This window comes from Salvelinus namaycush, chromosome 24, assembly GCF_016432855.1.
Source record: "Salvelinus namaycush isolate Seneca chromosome 24, SaNama_1.0, whole genome shotgun sequence".
In the NCBI taxonomy this organism is placed as follows: domain Eukaryota; kingdom Metazoa; phylum Chordata; class Actinopteri; order Salmoniformes; family Salmonidae; genus Salvelinus; species Salvelinus namaycush.
The window spans coordinates 14,964,037-14,974,253 of NC_052330.1; the positions used below are offsets into that span (position 1 = coordinate 14,964,037).

A 10,217-nucleotide genomic window follows, 5' to 3' on the forward strand; every position below is an offset into this window, starting at 1 on the left:
ATTGTTCTACAATGTAGAAAATAGTAAAAAATAAATAAATAAAAACTCTGGAATGAGTATGTGTATCCAAACTTTTGACTAGTACTGTATATTAAGCCAAAATCACAAGAATTGTCATAGTCAGTACAACAAGGTAAATCCCAATCAACAGGCTACATCAAACTCTTCACTTGGGAGTTTCTGGATGAACCCATAATCATGTATAAACGACAGGCCAGTAAATAACCCCCCCATCTCTCCCTGGACTATCTGCCATTCATGAAATGTGTGCTTCCAGTTCATTAATCTCTGGAATGTTACAGTGACGCTGTGAGGCTGAAGGGTTCCCTGGTTTTAAGCAGGATCGTTATACCTTTGGAGGTAGCTAGGGGAATATGGAATTGATTGATCACAGAGGAAAAATAATGCATTGTCTTTCCATTGGAAATGAGTCTGCTGTGAGGTAAACAAGACAAGTGATCCATATTCTGGACATGAAACACTTGATTTCAGCCTTTATGGCAATATTTAAGACTAATGTCATAAGAAATTATATATAAAAGCCTTTGGGTTTGTAGCCTAAACGTTGTAAATGTGGGTACAGGAATAAAGCAGAGGAGCAGCATACTATATGCTGGTTTGTCTTTTGATATTAACCTGAGGGATCCTTTTCAACTACTGGTATCTCCCATAGTCTACGTCCGCCGTTGCCAGTGACGTCAGGTCCTGGCCCCCTCATCCAGATCATAACCGTCCTCTCCGTCTTCTCCGTGGGAACCTGCGACCACATACAGCGCACCACATTAAGACAGACCAACAAAAACAAGGGAAATGTTCTTGAACGTGTGATTTCAGGGTAATGTTTGGAGCTGACGTCACTTCCCTGAGGCTAGAGTCAAATATAGAGAAACCTTAATGGCCAAACTCTCCATATATGGTTGTATTGTACAGCTACCTGAGGCCCTACCTGTGTTGAAGTCAATGGTCCTTAGCATGTCTGCCACATCCTCTGTGTTGGTAACAAAATGGGCCATGCTCTCATAACCCGGCTCTGGACGCTCCATGTTGGACGCCTTGGCAGTGGCAGAGATCCTGACAAGGACACAGTGGGGAGGTCACAGCTCAGAGACAAACAAATAGGAGATGACGGACAGCGATGGATGGCAGCGTCTCCTGTCCCCCTGTGGCTGGTAGTGACGCAGGCTGGGTGGGTCTGCTCGATAACTCTACAAGTGGAGAGCTTCATTATAATGCATTAGCTATCAGCAGCCAGCAATCACGCATTACTGCCAACCACACACATCTCCCATGCAGTTACTTTCAGTTTACAGTCATTGCAATTGGTGTGTTAGTTTATTTTAGTGCTTGTGTTAGTGAATGTAATGTAATTTGTGACTTTCCAGCTAAACACCCCATAAGAAGCAGAATGGAACACTAAACAGATGAAAAGAAGAATTTTACTTTCTGTTTAAATATATCTTTGATGCTCTGTGGAGAAAATAAATGATCAATAGGCTATTGCGTTTAGTTTCAATTCCTGCACTTCAATTTCTGAGGTAAATTAGTGCTATATATACTCTAGAATAAGTTTTTTGAGTTTTATATAATTTTTATTCATTTACAATTCATTTAATTTCTATAGCCTCCTCTTCTCTCGATCTTCTGAATCACTCGCTCAGTTTGAGTCATTCATAAAACGTGCACCTGCCACCATCCTGCCACTCACGCTAGCGCTAACAGTTAGGGCCCTATTCAATCCGCATCGCGGAAGTTCAGATTTACAGCGTAATTTAAATTTAAAGGCAACGTTTCCGCTATAGCGGAGACTGCATTCACAGTAAACGCTGCAAATGTCGGCTCAATCGGAAATTACTTTTACATTTCTATCGTGGAATCTGTATCACTCAGGTTTACAGAGTGAATAGAGCCCTAAACTGGTTGACAAAACAAAGTGCTTGCAAGCGTGGACGTGAAGGAGTTGAATAAAGAGACACTTAAATTGCGAGCCTTCACTCAAACTGTAGCTTTTTATTAAGCAAGGGACCTGAGTGGAGGAAAGGAGTGTCGGATGAATGGCATAAATGGCACCATCTATCTCTCGCCTGGCTGGGGTTTAAACTACCTGTGGTCTGCAGCAGGGGCACGTCATCCCACCTGGCTCTATTACAAGGACAATATTTATGGCCAGTAGGCCAGCGGTCAAAGGATGAGGCAGGTGTCCCCCGCAGGGGAGTTGTGTGTGTGTAGACCTATGTGTAGGTTTGTCACTAGTTGAGCAATGGCTGGCCCCTGGGGCTGGAACTCAGAGAATGCTTCTGGTGTATTGATGGAGAGAGGTGTCAATCACCTCCACAGGGTTACAGTGTGAGTGATCAGAGAATCACAGGACCAGAGTTTCTAGGGGTGCTTTTAAAAGCAGCGTCCCCGCCGATGAGGCTCCCCTGCTGGGCTTTCTGCTCATCACTTCTCCCCTGCTCAATACGGTGAAGCACTGCATGACACCCCATTGATCATCGATAGTGAAGGTTTCTCTAAACCTGATTTAAAGGATGAAAGGATCCTTTACTGGGTCTTTGGGTATATCAATGAGCCTGGTCCCAGCATGAACAGGATGTGAAGTAGACTGTTATTGGTTCAGGTCAGGGGTGAGAGCAGGGGACTACAGTCTCTATGGTGTCTGTGACTCATCATCACTGTTATTACTTTATGCCTTATCATGTCTCATGTGGATTGGGGCCAGCTCATAACTGACCCAGAGCCATTGATCAAACAACTGATCATATTACAGTTGTTAAGGGCCCACTGACTCATATGCTAGCTGTAGGGATACTGATCATAAGACAGTGAAACACCTGCAGGAACTCTGATCCTAGTGCAGTTTCCGAGGGGCTAAAACAGGCACATTTTCTGCTCAAGAAGTTACATGTTAACATATACCGGTAATTGTGCTGGAATGACCATCATTCCATTCCATTCAACGACATACTGGTACACACCCCAGGTCCAGTTACTGAGGCCAGACCGTGCACCCAGGTCCAGGGCTAGTGTTCCATCCATAGTGCCTACCTGTAGGAACACAGCCATCTGTGGTTCCTCCATGGACTGGATGGCTGTCCCCACAAGCTTGCCCGCACCCTCCAGGTGGTCTCCGTGGCGACGCATGAGGGAGCGGACGAGGTCCAGCTTGTCATCCTGCTGGCGGCTGATCCTCCCCACCAGCTCCTCCTTCCTCTCCTTAGGGATGGCATACAGCCCGTCAAACTTTTCACACGCACTCTGCTTCTGATGATACCCGTTCTCCTGCACACAGGCACCCATTGAACACTTTATAATAATGGCTTTTCATGAATAAGCCTTTAGAAATGCTTAATATAAACGCAACGTGCGACAATTTCTACGATTTTACTGAGTTACAGTTCATATAAGGAAATCAGTCAATTGAAATGAATTCATTAGGCCCTAATCTATGGATTTCACATGACTGGGAATACAGATATGCATCTATTGGTCACAGATACCTTAAAAAAAGGTAGGGGCGTGGATCAAAAAAACAGTAAGTATCTGGTGTGACCACCATTTGCCTCATGCAACGCGAATCATCTCCTTCACATGGAGTTGATCAGGCTGTTGATTGTGGCCTGTGGAATGTTGTCCCACACCTCTTCAATGGCTGTGCAAAGATATTTCTTATAAAAATAAAAATACATTTAAATTTGAGCCTTTATTTAACTAGGCAAGTCTGGATATTGGCGGGAACTGGAGCACGCTGTTATACAAGTCGATCCAGAGCATCCCAAACATTCTCAATGGGTGACATGCAGGCCATGGAAGAACTAAGACATTTTCAGCTTTGTTTCAGAACATTTCTCTGGTGGACATTCCTGCAGTCAGCATGCCAATTGCACACTCCCACAAAACTTGAGACATCTGTGGCATTGTGTTGTGTGACAAAACTGCACATTTTAGAGTGGCCTTTTATTGTCCCTAGCACAAGGTGTACCTGTGTAATGATCATGCCGTTTAATCAGCTTCATGATATGCCACACCTGTCAGGTGAATGGATTATTTTAGCGAAGGAGAAATGCTCACTAACAGGGATGTAAGCAAATTTGTGCACAACATTTGAGAGAAATAAGCTTTTTGTGCGTATGGAAAATGTCTGTGATCTTTTATTTCAGCTCATGAAACAATGGACCAACACTTTACATGTTGCGTTTATATTTTTGTTCAGTGTAGAAATAGTTAATAAATAATGTATTACTACTTATTCATGCTAGTTATTACAATATAACAGGTTCTTCACAGTGATGTGAGTAATGTGTGTTGTGACCCCACAGTGAGTGATTGTGACTTTGAGGTGAGAAGTGTGAATGGTTGTAGTGGGTGACATTCTCACCTGGATGGTCCTGCATATCTCCTCCATCTTAGAGAGGAGGGCCTGGATACGGTTGTTACTACAGGATAAGAAGGCTTTTGTTCCAACCCTGCACTAACACATTAGGTCAGGGTTTCCCAACCCTCTCCTCGGGCCCCCCCAGACGTTTCACATTTTAGTTTTAACCCTAAACTGGCACACTGGATTCAATTAGTCAAAGGCTTGATGATTAGTTGACTAATTGAATCCGTTGTGCCAGTTTAGGGTTAAAACTAAAATGTGAAACGTCTGGGGGGGCCCGAGGAGAGGGTTGGGAAACCCTGACCTAATGTGGTAGTTCACACAATTGTGATGATAGAGTGAAAAAGTGTTGTTTTTTAACAATGCATAAAACATCAGGTGAAGCTGAAGTTGATCCTAAACGTTTCTCATCTGCATCTGTAATGTTGAGTGATTTACAGAGTGAGTGAGCAACGTAGTGCAAAGAAAAATGGCACCAAAGCCATCTGCTCAATAACATGTCTGTCGCTATGGTCCATTCGTACTGTTTTAGCTTATGTAAGTAGATATAGTACATATGTAAACCCTATGTATCATGTTTGTGTGGGTGGCGTTCCCCTTTAGTTTTACTTAATAGCCAGACACATTGTCCATCCTTAACAAGTGACCTTCAGTTGAGTCCTACCATGCTGGTATGGTGGGACTCTCACTTTGATATTAGTCACTGTTCACCTGGATGCTGGAGAGGAGAGCTAGTTAGCGGGCAGCCAGCAGCGACGGAGGAGCTGAGCCTGTGACTTGAGCTCAGAGGAGAATGACTCAAGTCCCACTGCTGTGGATGGATGAGAGAGAGAGAGAGAGAGAGAGAGAGAGAGAGAGAGAGAGAGAGAGAGAGACAGACAGACAGACAGACAGAGAGAGAGAGAGAGAGAGAGAGAGAGAGAGAGAGAGAGAGAGAGAGAGAGAGAGAGAGAGAGAGAGAGAGAGAGAGAGAGAGAGAGAGAGAGAGAGAGAGAGAGAGAGAGAGAGAGAGAGAGCCAGGGAGAACTATGGGAGCTAATGGTCAGGCATGTCCCTCTCTGCTTGGGCCCACAGTACACAGCATGGCCAGAGGGGGAGGAGATTTAAGAGAGAGGGGAGTGAGATGACAAGTTTATAGTGAATGAGTTAGAGGGAGTAGAAATTAGAAGTAAGGACTAATGGCAGCAGGCCAGAGCACCGCTGTGTGTGTGTGTGTGTGTGTGTGTGTGTGTGTGTGTGTGTGTGTGTGTGTGTGTGTGTGTGTGTGTGTGTGTGTGTGTGTGTGTGTGTGTGTGTGTGTGTGTGGTGTGTGTGTGTGTGTGTGTGTGTGTGTGTGTGTGTGTGTGTGTGTGTGTGTGGTGTGTGTGTGTGTGTGAGTGAGTGGGTCCACATGAAGGACAGACAGACACGAATGCTGCACAAGACTCAGAGGTGTGATATACAACATTAGCTGTTGTCGTGCCACCAGGCTGTGTGAGTGTGTGTGTGTGTGTGTGTGCGTGCGTGTAAGGTGAGATGAAACCCGGCCCTCACAGTGTGAGAACCCCCGCAGGGCAGCTCCAACTCAATACATCTGTCTGCTGTCACTTCACTCAGCACTCACAGACAAACCACACACACACACACAGGCAGATCACATACACACACTGGCTCTACACTTTAAATAACATTCAAATCTCTCTCTGGGGGACATGATGAATAGAGAGTGACAAAGTAAGTAAGCTGTTATATTGGATAATTACTTTTCATTGCAAGAGTAAGGACGATCTAACAGACAGGCGGGCAGACAGACTACCAGACAGGAAGACAGACAACCTATAGAGATATTGAGTGAGATCACAACCTGATTCAGGGTGCTTCCTTACCTTCTGTCTCTTGTAGACATTCTGCAAGGGGGCCACCTCACAGTCATTGTGCTGGCCAAACACTGCACATAGAGCAGGTGGGCGTCTCACAGCTCAGCAGTAGATGTTGATTTTCTCCTCATCATGCTCCTCACACATCAGCTGCTCCACCTTGGTGGGGTTCAGGGGCCTGCAGGGACACAGAAGTAAAGGAACGACCTCTTATAGAAACACTCAATCTCACACACACACACACACACACACACACACACACACACACACACACACACACACACACACACACACACACACACACACACACACACACACACACACACACACACACACACACACACACACACAACTGCCTCTGTCTTATGAGACTCGTCACTTCTGTCCTTGACAGAGGAAATACCCTTATGGGAACAACACTTACAAGGAGTTAGGGGATTTCACCAACAGTTTACCTCATATGTAATTTACAGCTATTGACCACCATTCTCCAGGGGAGAAGTCCACTCTCCCCACGCTTTGTTTCACAGTCACTGGAACAGCTGATGATACACTAGCTTTGGTAATGTTTCATTTCTCTCCCTTGCTCTGCTGGGTTAAGGTGTTATAACATCAAATAACTGCAAGCCAATTTACAAAGTCGATAAAAGTTATTGTGGAATATAATTTGGAGTGTAACTAGATAGATTGTTCATATAACTCAAATGTGTTACAGACCAAAAGTACTTTCCTTGATGTAATTATATTATTTTTTATATTTATCGTGTCAAGTGACAAGGTATGAAAAAGCTGTGATAATGTACAGCGTTCTAAATTAAACAAAATATTGGAAAAGACTGCCACCCAGTGGCCATGTATACAAAGTGAGAATGTGTCCTCAGAGATGGTGTGAACAAAAATATGCCACGTACTATACATTCAGCGATGGATATAAATGATATAATAAACAACATAGTTTGTTCACAGCCAAAAGGACCAACGGCTTTTAAATATGGCCGTAATGCGCTTTTACAACACCCAGTAGTAACAGATTACAGTACTGCTCTCTACTGGTAAACAGACATTACTGCCCGATGGTATACTATTTCGAACAGCTCCATACACTTCCTCCAGATTCTTTACCTCACCCCCAGCCATTGAGGTTACTTCTATAGGATCACCTAATCACCTGGAAATGTTAGGCTATAGTATGTTTTACGGCATTGAAGTAACTTCGTGGTATATACATTTTTGAATCTTTTTTTTTTATATGTAACTTAACGACTTTTTTATGTGTTTGAAGGCACAATCAGTTGCAAATGTGTCTTGAAATACGGGGGGTTGAGGGGGTGGGGGGCTAAAAAGGGGAAACTTTCCTGAATGTTTTGTCTTCTATTTTCTGTTAATTAAAAAAATATATATATAAAACAGACATTACTGCAATAGTAGGTGCAGATTCTCACTCCCTCTTGCGAACCACATCAGTGGCTAAATTGAGCCTTGGGTCAAAGAGAAAGCCAGACTGAGCCAAGATCCAGCACCTTGCGGGTCCAAAGAGTGGTAGGATTAAGACAGAAAGGAGGATATAAGTGCTAACCCTAACCCTAATCCTAGAATGGTAATACAATGCACCTACAGTAATTGCAACACTTCCCAAATATAAAATCTATGGTACTTAACCCCCAGATACAGATACACAAGTCTGTAGCTGTGTCAATGCCACAAGAGGACACATGGTTCTCATGTTTACCACTCCATCGAGGCAGGGATAAAGTGTGCTTGTTATAACACCAACATTGAGGACACTGCCAGGGACTGAGCTTTCCATATTCCTGGTATGTTGACATGACGCAGCTTATGAACACACACAGAAGCTCTAGTGACACCATTAGAATAAAAACAGATCCCTAGGTCTGTTGCATGAACGGTGAATATTTTGGAAGCAATATTTCATGGCTGAGTTCACGTTACACACCCCTTGTGCTCATGGCTACTGTTGACATGGCTACTGTTGACATGGCTACTGTTGACATGGCTACTGTTGACATGCCAAGTCAACAGAGGTCAGCAGAAGTGTGAAGGCACGTTGTATGGATGATGTTGACATTTGGTGAGAATTCTGTTTCAGGTGGATGCTTGCAGAAGGCAGTCACGTACCCCTCGCTCGCTCACACACCATGACGGTCCAACACCACTTCGTGACGACACGACGGGCAGCGGAACCACCATCTTGGTACACTCGTCTTGGTCTGTGACGAGTAGACCACTTTTCACCAGAGGAGGCTGGTGGGAGGAGCTATAGGAGGACGTGCTCATTGTAATGGCTGGAATGGAATCAATGGAACTGAGTCAAATATGTGGTTTCCATATGTTTGTTGTGATATCGTTCCATTTATTCCATTCCAGCCATTACAATGAGCCTGTCCTCCTATAGCTCCTCCCACCAGCCTCCTCTGCTTTTCATTAATGGCCTCGGCCTGAGAGGCAGACCTTGTTGCATCCTGTCCCCCAGGACTGAGGCAGCTGTTGGAGTCTCTCATATCTGAATGGCTCCTTCAGTTCGAACAGTCAACTGAAGGGTTCAACAGGACCAAAGACATACACTGAGTGTAAAAAAAAGTTAGGTGCACCTTCCTAATATTGAGTTGCACCCCTTTTGCCCTCAGAGGAGCCTCAATTCATCGGGGCATGGACTCTACAAGGTGTCGAAAGCGTTCCACAGGGCTGCTGACCCATGTTGACTCCATTGCTTCCCACAGTTGTATCAAGTTGGCTGGATGTCCTTTGGGTGGTGGACCATTCTTGATACACACAGGAAACTGTTGAGCGTGAAAACCCCAGCAGCTTTGCAGTTCTTGACAGATCCTTGCGACATATGGCCGTGCATTATCATGCTGAAACATGAGGTGATGGCGGTGGATGAATGGCATGACAATGGGCCTCAGAATCTCGTCACGGTATCACTGTGCAAATTGGCAATGATAAAACGCAGTTGTGTTCGTTGTGCATAGATTATGTCTGCCCATACCATAACCCCACCACCACCATGGGGCACTCTGTTCACAATGTTGACATCAAGAACCTGGTGAGGACGACGACCACGCAGATGAATGTCCACGAGACGGTTTCTGACAGTTTGTGCAGAAATTCTTCAGTTGTGCTAACCCACAGTTTCATCAGCTGTCCGGGTAGCTGGTCTCAGACCATCCTGCAGGTGACGAAGCCAGACGTGGAGGTCCTGGGCTGGCCTGGTTACATATGGTCTGCGGTTATGAGGCCGGTTGGACGTATTACCAAGTTCTCTAAAACAATGTTGGAGGAGGCTTATGGTAGAGAACTTAACATTCACTTCTCTGGCAAGAGCTCTGGTTGACATTCCTGCAGTCAACATGCCAATTGCACGCTCCCTCAAAACTTGAGACATCTGTGGCATTGTGCTGTGTGACAAAACTGCACATTTTAGAGTGGCCTGTTATTGTCCCCAGCACAAGGTGCAATGATCATGCTGTTTAATCAACTTCTTGAATGGATTATCTTGGCAAAGGAGAATTGCTCACTAACAGGCACGTGAATAAATGTGTGCACAAAATTTGAGAGAAATTACTATTTTGTGCATATGGAACATTTCTGGGATCTTTTCTTTCAGCTCAAGAAACATCAGACCAACACTTTAAGCGTAATTATCAGTGACGGATAAAATATCCAAACTATTCAAAAGATCCAAGCTGGAATGTGAGCCTATAAGAAAATGACTCGATTAGCTGATTAACTGACCCGGAAAGACTTTATCTGAAACACACCCTCTGACAAGTGGTCCATGACCCTTAACCCTCCACTTCCTGGTTACTAAACAGATGAGGTAATTGCTGAGGTAATGCTAAGCTGCTAATAAGCTTAAGGGGACTTTTATAGGACATGGAGGCTTTGTGTTCCAATTTTATGTTCACCAATGATTGCAGTGTTCTGTTAGTCTGAGAGAACAGAAATAAAAGATAGCATTCTTCTGT

General features: G+C 44.4%; 1 pseudogene; it reads right to left on the reverse strand.

Moving 5' to 3' along the window:
* Positions 1-698: 698 nt before the first annotated feature.
* On the reverse strand, positions 699-6,691 carry LOC120019298 (annotated as a pseudogene).
* Between the last annotated feature and the right edge of the window lie 3,526 nt (positions 6,692-10,217).